The following is a 17,854-nucleotide window of genomic DNA, read 5'->3' on the forward strand; positions in this document are numbered from 1 at the left end:
CGCTGAAGCATCGTCCCGGATTTATCTCCCCATTGGTAGATCCGGCTGCGCGTGACAAGCCATATCTGTTTGGCTTCGTCCATCAGCAGGGACGCATATGATTGCTGCGCCAGGAGGAGCTGCCCCGCCGCATGTGCTCCATCCTCCGTGCTCCCTTGGAGCTCTAACGCCGCAATATTGTCCTCAGCCCGAACCAATTCCGCCCTGCGTTTCTTCCGCGCAGCTGCACACCATGCTATGTCCACCCCTCGAAGTGTGGGTTTCATAGCCTCCCATACCGTACAAACGCCTGCCACTGACCCTACATTTTCCGTCAGAAAGTGGGCAATAGCCTCATCCATATGTACCTGATACTCCGGCTGCTGTAGGTGCCACGCCGAGAGGCGCCACCTGAAAGGCTGCCGCCCGGTACCCAAACGTATATCCACTGCCATGGGGGAATGATCCGCTAGCCCACGTGGCAGGATATCCGCCGTCTCCACCCTATGGATTGCTGCTCCTGGGACAAATATGTAATCGATCCTAGAAAAGGACTTATGGACAGCTGACTAGTATGTGTAACCCCATTCGCTGCCATGCAAATGTCGCCAAGTATCAACCCAATTAAGTCCCCGCACCATGTCTTGTAGTTTAGTGGAGGGGCCGCCACCCCGTGGCGAAACCTGTCCATGTGACTCTCCATAACATCGTTCCAGTCCCCTCCAATAACCGCCAGCGCTTCGGGAATATCTGCCCAGATGTCAAACAACTTTCCTACTAGGGACAACTGCAGGGGAGGCGGAGCGTAGGCACACCCTAAGACCAACTGCTCTTCACCCATCATACCTTTGATAATTATGTAGCAACCTTGAGTGTCAATCCACTGAGCGGAATGGATATACGGAACCCTAAGATGGATGAGAATAGCCACTCCTCAGGAACCTTGCGTAAAGCCCGCATGAAACACCTGTTGGTGGCCGTAGCGTTTTCGTGCCTAGTCGATGGGTCTCTTGGAGCATCAGCATGTCCACACCAGCCCTCTTCGCCTGCCGCAGTACCGCCCCCCTCTTAATCTTGTCCAGGACTCTCCGCACATTCCAGCTGAGGACCCTAAGAGAGCCCTTGGGCCCAGAAGCCCCAGTCACGAAATCAGCCATCAGGGATCATTGCGGATAAACGCCCAGATTTGGGCCCAGCCAATGCACAACAATCCAGACCTTCCCGAGACAATGCGACCCCTCCCCCCCTGTGAACCCCCACCCAAACTCTAACAACCCCCTTTTCCCCCCCCATCCCCCCACCCCATACCTCAGAAACGTTATAGTATCTGTCGCGGTATAGCGGACACCCGACCCCCAACGGGAGGCCTGGGACCGTCTACTCCAATGGATCCCCATGAAACTCTCCCCAACCCCTCAACCACCCGCAATCAACCCGCCCGTCGGGGACCTCCCCCCTCCGACCCTCAAGCCCCCCAAGTCTCCAAACTATATATAAATCTGCCGCGTAGGAGCCATCCGCACATACTGTAAAACTGTAGCATAGAGGCAAAACAGAGAGGAAACACCATATCAACACATTTATGGACACAGGAATACTCAAACGTATGCGAAGCTTCTTTTCCCAAGGCGTTTCCGCCAGGGACCTCAAGTTCCGTCGGTCCGGCTCTCAGGGCCCCTTTTTTCTTTCTCCGATGCACTCCCTGAGGCAGAGCGCTGCCGGGACCTGGACCTCCAGTTACCCTTCGACCTCACCCCTCGGTAGGCCCGGGACAGCGGCCCACCCTGAGAAGAGTCCGAATCCAACCCAGGATGTGTATGCACTCTGACTGCTACTGTCTCGTCAGTCCATTTGAACACCTCCTCAGGGGTGTCGAAAAAGTGGTTGCGGGACTGGAACACCACCCGCAGGCGGGCCAGATACAACAAGGAATAAGGAAGTTTGAGTTCCCGCAAGCGGGCCTTGGCCGCTGTAGACGATTGTCGCTGCTGCTGCACCATATGAGTGTAGTCTGGGAAAATCATGATTTGATGGTTCTCGAAGAGCGGTGGCTCCTTTGTCCTGGCCAACTTTAGGATCGTGTCCTGGTCGTGGTAATTTAGGAGTTTAGCGATCACCGGCCGTGGACGCGCCCCCACCGGAGGCTTTTGCATGAGGGCCCGGTGCGCCCGCTCAATCACGAAGCAACGGGAGAGTGAGTCTGGGGAAAGCCAGCCCTGCAGCCACTGCGTCAAGAAGCCCTCCATGTTGCTCTTCTCACATCCTTCGGGCAGCCCCACAAAGCGCAGGTTGTTCCGCCTCGCACGCCCCTCTGCATCCTCCACTCGGAGAGCCAAGCCCTTCTGGACTGACTCCATGGCGGCCACCCTGCACTTCAGAGTATCGACGTCGTCCTCCACCCCGGAGATACGTGTTTCGGCTTCTGTAATGTAGGACACAGCATTCCGCAAATCCTGACGCAGTAATGTTACATCCGCCCCCACGGCCCCTATCTTTGCATCCAGCATGTCCCGGGACTCGGTTATAGCTGCCATGAGCGCAGCATTGTCCTGGCCAGAGTCCTGGTGGCCGCCTGTCGCCCCTGCACTGATACTGGGGCCCGTGAATTTATCAATGGGGCCTTGCTTGGGAGGCCCCCCACCTCTGCCGCCATGTGTCATGGTTTCCAGATGCTAGAGTCGGCCCCCCTGAGGGCCCGCCTCCGCTCCGGCCGCCGCCGACCGCTCTGTAGGTTCTGGAGGCACCTGCGCGCGTCAGTCCCCCGTCTGGACAGGACCCACACTCCGAACCAGTATCCTGGGTCTCCGCCGGTCAGTCGTTCGCCGGGGGCAACACGATTCTTCTAATGGCAGGTCGCCAGTATCCCGGGGCCCACTGCCGCGGCCCAAATCAACTGCCGAATGAAAGCTTGGTCAGGCCCGTATCACCCGATATGGCAGGACAGGCCTAGTGAGCGTTCCTAGCGAGGAGGGCCCTGACCTCCCTTCCGCCTCCTGTGGACCACACTGCTAGGGGGCCGCCTGCTCAATAGTCGTCTCCTCTTCGGCCCACTCTCGCCCGTCCGATGCGGCCAGTCCGCCCTCTGCCATCCCCCGCTGGCTGCAGATCCCAGGATCACGTTTGCACCCTGGGCGGGCACCAGTAGATCCCCTCAGCCGGCTGGCGCGACTTGGCCACCGCCGTTGCCACCACCGGCCCGATATTAATGCGCAATGTCTGTCACTGGGCCCCCCGGTGCACCCCAACCAAATGCCACACGCCTCCTTATGCCTCCGCAACTGTATCCCACCAGGCCGATGCCTGTAGCCGCTCCCGGAAGGCACGCCAAAATCCAGCCCCCGGGCCAGGCCGCACTGCTCCGTCTCCGCTCTGAAGTGCGCTTAACAAAAAGGGGGGTGGTGATGAACAGAGTGTCTGAGTTAAACAGACCACTCTTACCCAGTCCAAAGATCAGGGCTTGATCCATCACCGTTATTTATCTCACTGCCCCATCCCAGCTCAGAACCTGGCTATATGCAAATCAGTCTGTCCCTGGCCCAGTGCATCATGGGAACAGGGCAGACTAAACTACCAAGCCAATTCTTCACCAGAAAGGAGACAAGCTACCGGGGACCGGTTTCTGGCATTTCAGCCTTCTTCGGCCCGGCTTGCTTGAATCCTGATGGAGCAGTGAGAAAGGGACTCATGTCTGAGTATACCCTGCCACACCTATAGTGGCCAAAAACGAATTACAAAAAGGGGGGTGGTGATGAACAGAGTGTCTGAGTTAAACAGACCACTCTTACCCAGTCCAAAGATCAGGGTTAGATCCATCACCGTTATTTATCTCACTGCCCCATCCCAGCTCAGAACCTGGCTATATGCAAATCAGTCTGTCCCTGGCCCAGTGCATCATGGGAACAGGGCAGACTAAACTACCAAGCCAATTCTTCACCAGAAAGGAGACAAGCTACTGGGGACCGGTTTCTGGCATTTCAGCCTTCTTCGGCCCGGCTTGCTTGAATCCTGATGGAGCAGTGAGAAAGGGACTCATGTCTGAGTATACCCTGCCACACCTATAGTGGCCAAAAACGATTTACAAAAAGGGGGGTGGTGATGAACAGAGTGTCTGAGTTAAACAGACCACTCTTACCCAGTCCAAAGATCAGGGCTTGATCCATCACCGTTATTTATCTCACTGCCCCATCCCAGCTCAGAACCTGGCTATATGCAAATCAGTCTGTCCCTGGCCCAGTGCATCATGGGAACAGGGCAGACTAAACTACCAAGCCAATTCTTCACCAGAAAGGAGACAAGCTACCGGGGACCGGTTTCTGGCATTTCAGCCTTCTTCGGCCCGGCTTGCTTGAATCCTGATGGAGCAGTGAGAAAGGGACTCATGTCTGAGTATACCCTGCCACACCTATAGTGGCCAAAAACGATTTACAAAAAGGGGGGTGGTGATGAACAGAGTGTCTGAGTTAAACAGACCACTCTTACCCAGTCCAAAGATCAGGGCTTGATCCATCACCGTTATTTATCTCACTGCCCCATCCCAGCTCAGAACCTGGCTATATGCAAATCAGTCTGTCCCTGGCCCAGTGCATCATGGGAACAGGGCAGACTAAACTACCAAGCCAATTCTTCACCAGAAAGGAGACAAGCTACCGGGGACCGGTTTATGGCATTTCAGCCTTCTTCGGCCCGGCTTGCTTGAATCCTGATGGAGCAGTGAGAAAGGGACTCATGTCTGAGTATACCCTGCCACACCTATAGTGGCCAAAAACGATTTACAAAAAGGGGGGTGGTGATGAACAGAGTGTCTGAGTTAAACAGACCACTCTTACCCAGTCCAAAGATCAGGGCTTGATCCATCACCGTTATTTATCTCACTGCCCCATCCCAGCTCAGAACCTGGCTATATGCAAATCAGTCTGTCCCTGGCCCAGTGCATCATGGGAACAGGGCAGACTAAACTACCAAGCCAATTCTTCACCAGAAAGGAGACAAGCTACCGGGGACCGGTTTCCTGCATTTCAGCCTTCTTCGGCCCGGCTTGCTTGAATCCTGATGGAGCAGTGAGAAAGGGACTCATGTCTGAGTATACCCTGCCACACCTATAGTGGCCAAAAACGATTTACAAAAAGGGGGGTGGTGATGAACAGAGTGTCTGAGTTAAACAGACCACTCTTACCCAGTCCAAAGATCAGGGCTTGATCCATCACCGTTATTTATCTCACTGCCCCATCCCAGCTCAGAACCTGGCTATATGCAAATCAGTCTGTCCCTGGCCCAGTGCATCATGGGAACAGGGCAGACTAAACTACCAAGCCAATTCTTCACCAGAAAGGAGACAAGCTACCGGGGACCGGTTTCTGGCATTTCAGCCTTCTTCGGCCCGGCTTGCTTGAATCCTGATGGAGCAGTGAGAAAGGGACTCATGTCTGAGTATACCCTGCCACACCTATAGTGGCCAAAAACGATTTACAAAAAGGGGGGTGGTGATGAACAGAGTGTCTGAGTTAAACAGACCACTCTTACCCAGTCCAAAGATCAGGGCTTGATCCATCACCGTTATTTATCTCACTGCCCCATCCCAGCTCAGAACCTGGCTATATGCAAATCAGTCTGGGTGAGAGCTTTCTGCTTAATTCAGAGACTCTGTCCCTCACCACCCCTTGTTGTAAATATTTTTGTCCACCCTAAGCGTGGAAGGGTATTCTCAGATGTGAGACCCTTGCTCATTGCACCATCAGGATTCAAGCAAACCGGGCCGAAGACGGCTGTAATGCCAGAAACCGGTCCCCGGGAGCTTGTTTCCTTCCCAGTGTAAGAATTGGCTTTTGTAGTTTGGTTTGCCCTGTTCCCATCATGCACTGGGACAGGAACAGACTAATTTGCATACAGCCAGGTTCTGAAACTGGGATGGTGCAGTGAGCTAAAAAACGGTGTTGGATCTAGCCCTGATCTCTTGACTGGGTGAGAGCTTTCTGCTTAATTCAGAGACTCTGTCCCTCACCACCCCTTGTTGTAAATATTTTTGTCCACCCTAAGCGTGGAAGGGTATTCTCAGATGTGAGACCCTTGCTCATTGCACCATCAGGATTCAAGCAAACCGGGCCGAAGACGGCTGTAATGCCAGAAACCGGTCCCCGGGAGCTTGTTTCCTTCCCAGTGTAAGAATTGGCTTTTGTAGTTTGGTTTGCCCTGTTCCCATCATGCACTGGGACAGGAACAGACTAATTTGCATACAGCCAGTTTCTGAAACTGGGATGGTGCAGTGAGCTAAAAAACGGTGTTGGATCTAGCCCTGATCTCTTGACTGGGTGAGAGCTTTCTGCTTAATTCAGAGACTCTGTCCCTCACCACCCCTTGTTGTAAATATTTTTGTCCACCCTAAGCGTGGAAGTTTATTCTCAGATGTGAGACCCTTGCTCATTGCACCATCAGGATTCAAGCAAACCGGGCCGAAGACGGCTGTAATGCCAGAAACCGGTCCCCGGGAGCTTGTTTCCTTCCCAGTGTAAGAATTGGCTTTTGTAGTTTGGTTTGCCCTGTTCCCATCATGCACTGGGACAGGAACAGACTAATTTGCATACAGCCAGGTTCTGAAACTGGGATGGTGCAGTGAGCTAAAAAACGGTGTTGGATCTAGCCCTGATCTCTTGACTGGGTGAGAGCTTTCTGCTTAATTCAGAGACTCTGTCCCTCACCACCCCTTGTTGTAAATATTTTTGTCCACCCTAAGCGTGGAAGGGTATTCTCAGATGTGAGACCCTTGCTCATTGCACCATCAGGATTCAAGCAAACCGGGCCGAAGACGGCTGTAATGCCAGAAACCGGTCCCCGGGAGCTTGTTTCCTTCCCAGTGTAAGAATTGGCTTTTGTAGTTTGGTTTGCCCTGTTCCCATCATGCACTGGGACAGGAACAGACTAATTTGCATACAGCCAGGTTCTGAAACTGGGATGGTGCAGTGAGCTAAAAAACGGTGTTGGATCTAGCCCTGATCTCTTGACTGGGTGAGAGCTTTCTGCTTAATTCAGAGACTCTGTCCCTCACCACCCCTTGTTGTAAATATTTTTGTCCACCCTAAGCGTGGAAGGGTATTCTCAGATGTGAGACCCTTGCTCATTGCACCATCAGGATTCAAGCAAACCGGGCCGAAGACGGCTGTAATGCCAGAATCCGGTCCCCGGGAGCTTGTTTCCTTCCCAGTGTAAGAATTGGCTTTTGTAGTTTGGTTTGCCCTGTTCCCATCATGCACTGGGACAGGAACAGACTAATTTGCATACAGCCAGGTTCTGAAACTGGGATGGTGCAGTGAGCTAAAAAACGGTGTTGGATCTAGCCCTGATCTCTTGACTGGGTGAGAGCTTTCTGCTTAATTCAGAGACTCTGTCCCTCACCACCCCTTGTTGTAAATATTTTTGTCCACCCTAAGCGTGGAAGGGTATTCTCAGATGTGAGACCTTTGCTCATTGCACCATCAGGATTCAAGCAAACCGGGCCGAAGACGGCTGTAATGCCAGAAACCGGTCCCCGGGAGCTTGTTTCCTTCCCAGTGTAAGAATTGGCTTTTGTAGTTTGGTTTGCCCTGTTCCCATCATGCACTGGGACAGGAACAGACTAATTTGCATACAGCCAGGTTCTGAAACTGGGATGGTGCAGTGAGCTAAAAAACGGTGTTGGATCTAGCCCTGATCTCTTGACTGGGTGAGAGCTTTCTGCTTAATTCAGAGACTCTGTCCCTCACCACCCCTTGTTGTAAATATTTTTGTCCACCCTAAGCGTGGAAGGGTATTCTCAGATGTGAGACCCTTGCTCATTGCACCATCAGGATTCAAGCAAACCGGGCCGAAGACGGCTGTAATGCCAGAAACCGGTCCCCGGGAGCTTGTTTCCTTCCCAGTGTAAGAATTGGCTTTTGTAGTTTGGTTTGCCCTGTTCCCATCATGCACTGGGACAGGAACAGACTAATTTGCATACAGCCAGGTTCTGAAACTGGGATGGTGCAGTGAGCTAAAAAACGGTGTTGGATCTAGCCCTGATCTCTTGACTGGGTGAGAGCTTTCTGCTTAATTCAGAGACTCTGTCCCTCACCACCCCTTGTTGTAAATATTTTTGTCCACCCTAAGCGTGGAAGGGTATTCTCAGATGTGAGACCCTTGCTCATTGCACCATCAGGATTCAAGCAAACCGGGCCGAAGACGGCTGTAATGCCAGAAACCGGTCCCCGGGAGCTTGTTTCCTTCCCAGTGTAAGAATTGGCTTTTGTAGTTTGGTTTGCCCTGTTCCCATCATGCACTGGGACAGGAACAGACTAATTTGCATACAGCCAGGTTCTGAAACTGGGATGGTGCAGTGAGCTAAAAAACGGTGTTGGATCTAGCCCTGATCTCTTGACTGGGTGAGAGCTTTCTGCTTAATTCAGAGACTCTGTCCCTCACCACCCCTTGTTGTAAATATTATTGTCCACCCTAAGCGTGGAAGGGTATTCTCAGATGTGAGACCCTTGCTCATGGCACCATCAGGATTCAAGCAAACCGGGCCAAAGACGGCTGTAATGCCAGAAACCGGTCCCCGGGAGCTTGTTTCCTTCCCAGTGTAAGAATTGGCTTTTGTAGTTTGGTTTGCCCTGTTCCCATCATGCACTGGGACAGGAACAGACTAATTTGCATACAGCCAGGTTCTGAAACTGGGATGGTGCAGTGAGCTAAAAAACGGTGTTGGATCTAGCCCTGATCTCTTGACTGGGTGAGAGCTTTCTGCTTAATTCAGAGACTCTGTCCCTCACCACCCCTTGTTGTAAATATTTTTGTCCACCCTAAGCGTGGAAGGGTATTCTCAGATGTGAGACCCTTGCTCATTGCTCCATCAGGATTCAAGCAAACCGGGCCGAAGACGGCTGTAATGCCAGAAACCGGTCCCCGGGAGCTTGTTTCCTTCCCAGTGTAAGAATTGGCTTTTGTAGTTTGGTTTGCCCTGTTCCCTTCATGCACTGGGACAGGAACAGACTAATTTGCATACAGCCAGGTTCTGAAACTGGGATGGTGCAGTGAGCTAAAAAACGGTGTTGGATCTAGCCCTGATCTCTTGACTGGGTGAGAGCTTTCTGCTTAATTCAGAGACTCTGTCCCTCACCACCCCTTGTTGTAAATATTTTTGTCCACCCTAAGCGTGGAAGGGTATTCTCAGATGTGAGACCCTTGCTCATTGCACCATCAGGATTCAAGCAAACCGGGCCGAAGACGGCTGTAATGCCAGAAACCGGTCCCCGGGAGCTTGTTTCCTTCCCAGTGTAAGAATTGGCTTTTGTAGTTTGGTTTGCCCTGTTCCCATCATGCACTGGGACAGGAACAGACTAATTTGCATACAGCCAGGTTCTGAAACTGGGATGGTGCAGTGAGCTAAAAAACGGTGTTGGATCTAGCCCTGATCTCTTGACTGGGTGAGAGCTTTCTGCTTAATTCAGAGACTCTGTCCCTCACCACCCCTTGTTGTAAATACTGAAGTTCGCTTAGGCGCGGCCCCGGGGGGTCCCACCGTCTCCGGAGACCACCGGGGAGCCGATCTGCACTCTAGGCCACCTGCACCAGTCCCACCCAGTCAGGGACCAGCACTGCGGGCCTCTCGCCGTCTGCACTGTCTCCGCGCTCCTCGCTAGGAGCGGAAACTCGAGGTCCCCGGCGTCAGCTCACTGCACAGGCCTCACCGCTCGTAGCCTCGTCCCGCAGCTCCCCGCGCACCCAGCTGGCCAGAAGCACTTAAACCATTTTCACTGCAACACCCCACCTAACCTCTCTTTCTTCCCCCTCACTTCACAACCCTTTACCCATACACTTCCCTTTCTACTCCCCGTTTCCATTCCTCCCCGGTCAAAACACTTTTCATTCATACTCATTGCTTCTAGGTCCTTATCTCCCCTCTGCACGCAACTGTGAAAACGCTTCGTTCCCCATCCTACTTCCAATTCACCCCCCTCGAGCGTACCTGCTTTCTGACAACCGACCTTCTCTCCCCAGCTCCAAACAAATTGTTCCCTGTCTTTAACCACCACCCTAGTTTAAACCTGGGGTTCAGCCCGTGTGACCTTTTGCTTTTCCACGTGATTTCCTTCCCAACTACCCGTTACTCTCCCGAATCTGCCTGGAACACTACATATCCCATAATACCCACGTAACCTTGCATAATGGTACCATGTTTCTACACTTATTTTGCATGTCTATGAAAGTCATTTGCAACTCCTTTGAATCTAATAATCCACTGACAATTTTACAAACGTATGGTCTGTCCAATGTTTTTGCTGCGAATTCAATCTTCATCTGACACCTTTAAAAACTATACTTCATGAATACTGATGTTCCGCCTTGCATGAATGTCACGTCATGATTTCCAAAAGTTTTTCTTCTATTACGGTGTACTTTGTGGGTGCTAATCCGGTGGGGTATATTTTCATAAAGAGGAATATAATGACAATTCAAGGTGTGCAATCCGCCCCAGATATGATGTTTCTATACATTAAACATCAATTGTCCTAGATCAATAATGGTTCTAACAATCATTTTGACACTGGTTTGCGTTAATAATGTACTGCCCATTCTGTCTGGGCTTGACAAGTGAGCAAGTGGGTTTATTTTGTATTGCTGTGGAACTGTAGAATGGACTGGAAGGTGAAATGTAAGGCTGTCTATTGTGTGCGAGAGAGATACATTGTGACTGTATGATAATGTTATGTACTTGGCCTAAGAAATACTGGTGTCAGTTGTTGTAAACAGTTTGAGTATTGCTCAATTTGTCTGCTTGAGATATGTCAACGATGTTTCCCAGGTGTTGTATTTTTATAAATGAATCAGTTGGATGCAAGTATGTTATTGTTTCTGAAGGAATGTGGGGTGAACTGAGTATGAAGCAAAATTTCTATAGCCAATACTCCTTGACTTGTGTTTTATGGTCTGGCTTGAGAGCAAAGCTGTCTTCATGCAATTATGTGAGTATCACAAGGAGAGAGGGGCTTTGGCTCCACTTAAACGATGGGAGCAAGGAGTACATGTTTTGATTGGGCAGAATTTGTGTGCTTCCACAAAATAAGTGCTCGCCCTCTGCACAGCTGTGATCATTTTGTTTATACAACTGCCTGTGCTTGAACTTTAAGGGGCACACACTTGCCATTGCAATGCTATTAAAGTGTTGTAGATAATTTACTGCATTTTTCTCTGGCAGCAGCACAGATGGAAGGAGGGCAGTCAGTGACGTACATAGATGTTTAGCTGTGGCTTAACAATGCAGTTGTGAGCTTGACATATTAGCATGGCCAATGCTTGTTTTCCAACGAATAGCATATTTTAGGATGCATTACCTAATGTGGCTGTTCCTCTCTGTGGTCTTTATATTTCAGATATTGAAACACTCAGCGAGATGGTGTGTGGCTAAGATGGTCTCCTATTGCACAGAACCCAGTGACATCCAGAAGCCAAAGACCCACATCAGGGCACTGCAAGATGGCAGACTTTGAGTCACTGGTTACCTCAGGAGGACCCAGGAGGGGAAAGTTGAGGCCAGGCTTGCAGGTCAACAAAGCAGCGCAGCCTTTCAAAATTGTGCGTGCAGTAAACCACAGCACCAAAGGCCACTGTAGTGGAATTCTGCTGAGTGAAAGATTCTCTCGGGATCCTGAGAAAGATAAGAAGCCGAAGAGCCTCTCCGAAGATAAGAGACCAACGGCTCTGCAGCCCCCATTGCAGATCACGGGTAGTTTAGCCAGGGCACAAAGCAAAGTTCAGCACACTTTGAGGGTATATAGGAGCGAGAGGATTGGGGGTAGATGCCCTATTCAACAAAACGAATGGAGACACAGCACCAGTGCGAACCGCAAGAGTGTTCGGGTAGAACCAGGTATGAGGCACGACTTCCACTGCTGGGCTGTTCTCCCTAACTCCCTCAATGTGACCGGCATGAACACTCCTTTCGGATTGGCCTACTCCTGTTGGCTATGTGGGCCTGGATTGCAGAGGTATGCAACCGTTCTAAGAGGGTCTGAACCTGCGATGGCCACTACTCCTCATTGCACGACCTCTAAAAAGAAGTACTGGAACGGGCTCCTAGTCTACCTGCATAAATCCAGGAGATGACTTGGGCCCACAGAAAGCCTGATATCAATGTGGGCCGAGAGGGGAGAGCCAGGGAGAACGTCCCAGTTGCAACAGTGTCCCTCAGAAAACCTGACCTTATGGAAAACCTTCACATGTTCAGCGGGTACTCGGGAATAAACTCAAAAATGACTTCAACAAAAAGCTTGACAGACCTGCATAACCACCTCAACACAAAATTGGTGAGCCTAGAAATGAGGTGAACTCAGTGGGGCAGAGAGTGCTGGAGGCTGAAGGCAAACATGTGAGCCTGGAACAGAACACAACATGTGATATACAGGAATGTGAAGACCTGGTGACGCAATTTCAAAGCTCATTCTCAAAACTGGAGTATCTACAAAATCGCTCTTGATAGGAGTACCTGAGGATCACTAGCAGACTGCAACACTTGCAGAGAATATGGATATCGTGGTGAAGTTTCAATACTTTAGGGAAAACGAATACGTGCTAAAGGCAGCAAGACTTTAAAGGGAGGTGACTTTAAAGGGAGCTTTCAACCCATAACAAAAACTGCGGCTGCAGAATAAGAAGATTACATATAGATGGATACATTCCTCTAGTCTATCTGGATAGATTGGAAGAAACACAGTGTAAAGAGCAAAAACGAAGCTGGCAAACATTTTGATGTCAAAATCTCAGAAGATGTTGATATTAGAGGCAGGCAGGAAGCCAGCCAGGTTAGCCCCACCTAGCAGACAATGGACCCCAGTCCATTGTGTCATCAATGGCAGCAATTTGAAAAACAAAGGGAGTTAGGCCCAAACAATTGTGAACAAATATTGTCAAAAACAAAATTGCAGTGTTTTTTATATCATATTTCACTAATTTTATGATCAACAAGGAGGGTGAAAATCCTAAACCTTCCTTTAGTATCTTTACTTGATAGCTATCTCATTAGATCAATTGATCAATAAAGTTTGAACAAGGAAAAGATTTTTTAAGTTCCTTGATTGTGAAGTGAGAATCAACCACAATATCTCAATTTATTTTGCGACTGTGCCGACGTGTTTCGAGTACTGGTATTTCTTTCACAGGGCTGTCTCATTCTTATCTGAATGACGTGGCCGCACTCTCTTAAAATGCAGCTCTTTGCTTGTTTGATATATTGTCGAATTGAAGGCCTCACAGTTTTCTCTTGTGTTGCTGAATTCCTTTGCAAGCGTTTGTAAGCCGGTTGTGCCTCTGTTTAAAGTGCGGTAAATCCAGCCGGATTAGCTTTTCGTTCAAGGTTTAATCGACGCCTCGTGTATCCTTTATTTAATTCTCGGTCTCTCTTGATGCGTTTCGATACTGGTGTTTTTTTCACAGGACTTTCATCAGGGCTGTCATTATCTGCAATAAATTGTTTGTGACATAGAACAAGTATTAAAATCACTCCCTCCACATCTACTCTTACTTCAAGTGCTTATATCTGAGCTATTATACCTGAATGACGTGGCCGCACTCTCTCAAAATGCAGCTGTTTGCTTGTTCGATATATTCCTCGAATTGAAGGCCTCTCAGTTTTCTAAGAAACATAGTAAGGGTTTTCTTTAATAGTTCACACTGAATCGTTATCAGATCGCATTCGCGACTTCCTAATCATTTTCTCCTACCTCTTGTGTTGCTGAATTCCTTTGCAAGTGTTTGTAAGCCGGTTGTGCTTCTGCAAGAAAACGAGAATATCTAGTTGTATTATTTCTACATAATCCATTGTTTTAAACAGCAGTGTCCACCACTTTTGTGGGCCGCGGGACGGTTACCTGTTTAAAGTGCGCTAAATCCAGCCGGATTGGATTTTCGTTCAAGGTTCGATCGACGCCTCGTGTATCCTGTCTACAAGTAGAGGTTGTGTCATTTACAAAACCGGGACTGCAACATTGTATCTCCTAACAGTCTCTACGTTTCATTAGAATCCCTTTCATTCTCGGTCCCTCTTGGAAAGCCGCTTTTTCGGTCTTTGCGCTTATTTCATCAAACACGCATTCGTCTGAAATAAGATAAGCGAGTATCGGTCATATATCCCACACTGATATTATCTACTGGTAGCTATGTGTTATGCTCATTCTGTCTGGTACTCACCAACGGACAAGTCATCGACGATGTCTATCACAATCTTCAAAGTCCTCAAACAGTAGCCACCATTTTGCGATCTCTGTTTGTTGAAAACAGAGTCTGTGGGCGTTTTCATTTAGAACCGCCAATCAGTCGAGCGTCTTTGCTGTTCCTGAATGATGTGTCTTGGGATATGTAGTTTCCCTTACTCATAAGGTGTCTTCCTATATTAGTACTGTTGAATTTCATTATCAAGTGAACTTCCTTATGTGACACGACGCTTCACAAATCGCTATATCTATATTTTAGCAACCAATTATAATCAGGCATCTTTCTAGCTCCTGATTGATGCATCTTGGGATATGTACTGTCATATCCTATTAAGCGCACTCATACTATTTAACCCAGTACTAGTGCTGTTAAACTTCATTATCAAGTAAGCTTCCTTTTGTAACAATGCACTTTCCAAGTCAATGGGTATATTTGTAGCATTTATTGCCGCTAGAATAGTCCATTGGAAGTCATTCTCGCCATGAGATTTTTTTAAAGAAAATGATCCACCATCGGTGCTGTAGTTACCTTCTTTTTAATTCTGGACCTGTGCTGTGTGATTCTGGTATTTGCCTGTTGGTTCGTTTTGCCTATATATTTTTTTTGCAGGGGCACAATAGGGCAAACATTAAATTTCTAGTTTTGCAATTGGTAAAGTTAGCATGTTTCCACTTTACTCCATTATGATTGAATTCAGTGCCTTCAATAGTGTTGTTGCAAGCCACACAATTGCCACACCTATGATGGCCCTGTATTGGTTTTAAATTCCATTGTGAAAGTAGGTCATTTTTTGGTTTTGGTAATGAGATGTCAGCACAAATTAGCTGTTGGCCAATACTTGGATTTTTTTAATAGCAAATATTGGCTTTTGGAAAGGATATTCAAGATTTTCAAGGAGATGCCAATTTTTGAGAATAATCTGTCTGAATTTATTTGTTTCAGAGCCAAATGTAGTGACAACTCTTTCTTTTCTTTTACCTGTAAAAGGTTCTCTCGTGGTGTGAATCTAGCTCGTTTTGTAGAGTGCCGCAGTAATTTCTTAGGATAACCTCTCTTTGTCATTTCATTACAAAAGGACGCCGCATGGTTTTTATAATCTGAGAACTCCGTGCAGTTTCTACTAATTCGTAATAACTGCCCGTACGGGAGATTTTCTTTCAAACTCTGTGGGTATGCGCTTTTGTAATGTAAAATTGTATTCTTGTCAGTTTCTTTTTTGTACAATGATGTTCTAAACCTTTGTTTGTCTATGCTGATCTCAACATCAAGAAAAGTAATTTTGGTTTTACTGGACTGAATCGAGAACTTGATATCCCTATGCCGGGCATTTAGCCAGTCATAGAACAAGTTTAACTCAATCTGGCTCCCCTGCCACAGGAGCCAGATATCATCAATATATCTTAGCCACTGTCTTATTTTACTCGTCTAGGGGTTATTGTTTTGAATGAATCGTTCCTCATATTGGGCCATGTACAACACGGCCATTTCAGGTGCATATAGACAACCCATAGCAGTACCCTTAACTTCTACAAAGAATTGATCTCCGAATTTGAAATAGTTACTTTTAAGTGCCACCTCTGCCAGTTGTAAAATAAAAAAAGTAGGGACACTATGTGGCTGTTCTCTTTGATCTAAATGAAGTTCCATCACTTCCAAGGCCACATATTGTGGAATCTGTGCATAAAGTGATGTGACATCAAGCGTCACCATCACTTGTGTTTCTTCATCAAACAGTGTACCTTAAATCTTGGTGATAAAGTCAGTTGTATCACGTAAATATGACTTAACTTCCTTTAAAAAGGTATTAAGCTTTTTTTTAAACATATTTCGATATGGGTTCTAATACAGAATCACATCCGGAGACTATCGGTCTTCCTGGGGGCTTTTTACTATTTTTATGAATTTTTGGAAGAAAATATAGAACCGGAGTTCTTGGAAACTTTTTATTTAAAAATTCATATTCTTTTGGTCCCAAGAACCCCTCTTAAAAGCCAAGTTGTACAATTTGAGAAATGTTGGCTTGTATTGACTGCACTGGGTCATCTTTGACCACTCTATACCAAGTCTGATTATTCATATGCGTTCTTCCTTCTTTGAGGTACATTTCTCGTGGCCAAATAACTACTGCCCCACCTTTATCGGCCTGTTTGATGACCACTGATGTATCAGCTTTGAGGGTCTGTATCACTTTTTGCTGGCTATGGCTGATGTTGTTATTTGGTTTTTGACAATATTTGTTCACAAATGTTGGTTGTATGAGCACGATTTATCATTTGTTAACTGTCTTAAAATCTTTAATGATATGTTTTGTGATGCGGTCATGAAATAATGATGTTTTTCATTCTCCATGTATCAATGTATGCAATTTATAAATTAAGGATAAAAGTTAAGGTATAATTAAAATACCGGGATAAACAGAAGAAACAGGTTTGTCTTCAAGCAGAAATAGATTGTGCTTTTTGGAAAAAATAATTTGAGATCAATGGCAGCAAATCAGCCCAGCAAACCCCAGGAGATTCCGACTGATGCCGAGTATAATCCGTAAGATGAAGGACAGCTTGGGCTGTGGAGTGGAAAGACTGTGTGAATACGCACTCTTGAATCCAAGTAAATTTGAGTCAACATTCAGAATGGCATGTCAGTTGTGTTAAGTAAGCTCAAGTGTTTTTCCATGTTTATTTAACAGTTAACAACACAGAAGGGGAGAACAGGACGGAGTGGGATGAGTAACACAATCAAGACAAACCGTTCAAGAGAGAACTGTGCCACATACCACTCATGACGATGTACACAAAAGTTGTCTGTTACCCTAAGATATATCTGTAGTTAAAATCTTAACACAAAGGTTTTGAATAGTCCTATAAAACAAGCAATTTGGAAATGCCTCTGAGATAGCTTGACATCCTCTGCCTCCAGGAGCCCCACCAGCTGAATGGCGTGTACCCCACAACAAATAATTCCTCCTTGTGGCTGACAAGAGAGGCATAAAATATTAGGGGAAACAATTAGGGGTGGGCGGAATTTGCATAAAAGCGTCACCCACATCTCCGCAAAACGGTAAAAAATCTCTGCGAACAAGCAGAAATTCCGCGAACACGCGGAATTGCTTGTTCGCAATGCTTTTTTACTGTTCGCAATCGCTGTTTGCGTGCTCGGTTGGGGGGGGGGAAATATCTCGCGAACACGCATTTCAGAATGCGAACAAGCAAAATTCCGCGAAGTCGTGGACTGCAGAATTTTTGGCAATTTTGCGTTCTACGCGGAACGCGAAATTACCCAAATTCAGTGGGCGGAACGGAATTTACCGCCCAGGCCTAGAAACAATACATCACTTGGACAGACAGGGTTAATGCCATCAAGAAGAATGTTCTCTCGAGGCTCCCTTATCCTGTCCAGGCCCTACCAATTGTAGTTGGGAAAGCCATTCCTAACCAGACTCAGCAACTAATCTTGCAGTTTATATGGTAGAATAAGGAACCCAGACTCCTTTGTCAGCCTGGAATAAATGAGGGGATAGCTCTCTCCAGTTTCCTTGTTATTGTGCTGCAGCCCAGCTGTGAATAGCAGTGGGACAGACAAAGGCAGAATCCAATAAAAACTGGATTCACATGGACCACACTATAGTATATCGATATCTCTGGGAGTTGTTTTGAGTAGAATATAA

This window comes from Lissotriton vulgaris, chromosome 2_1 (assembly GCF_964263255.1).
Source record: "Lissotriton vulgaris chromosome 2_1, aLisVul1.2, whole genome shotgun sequence".
NCBI classification, from domain to species: Eukaryota; Metazoa; Chordata; class Amphibia; order Caudata; family Salamandridae; genus Lissotriton; species Lissotriton vulgaris.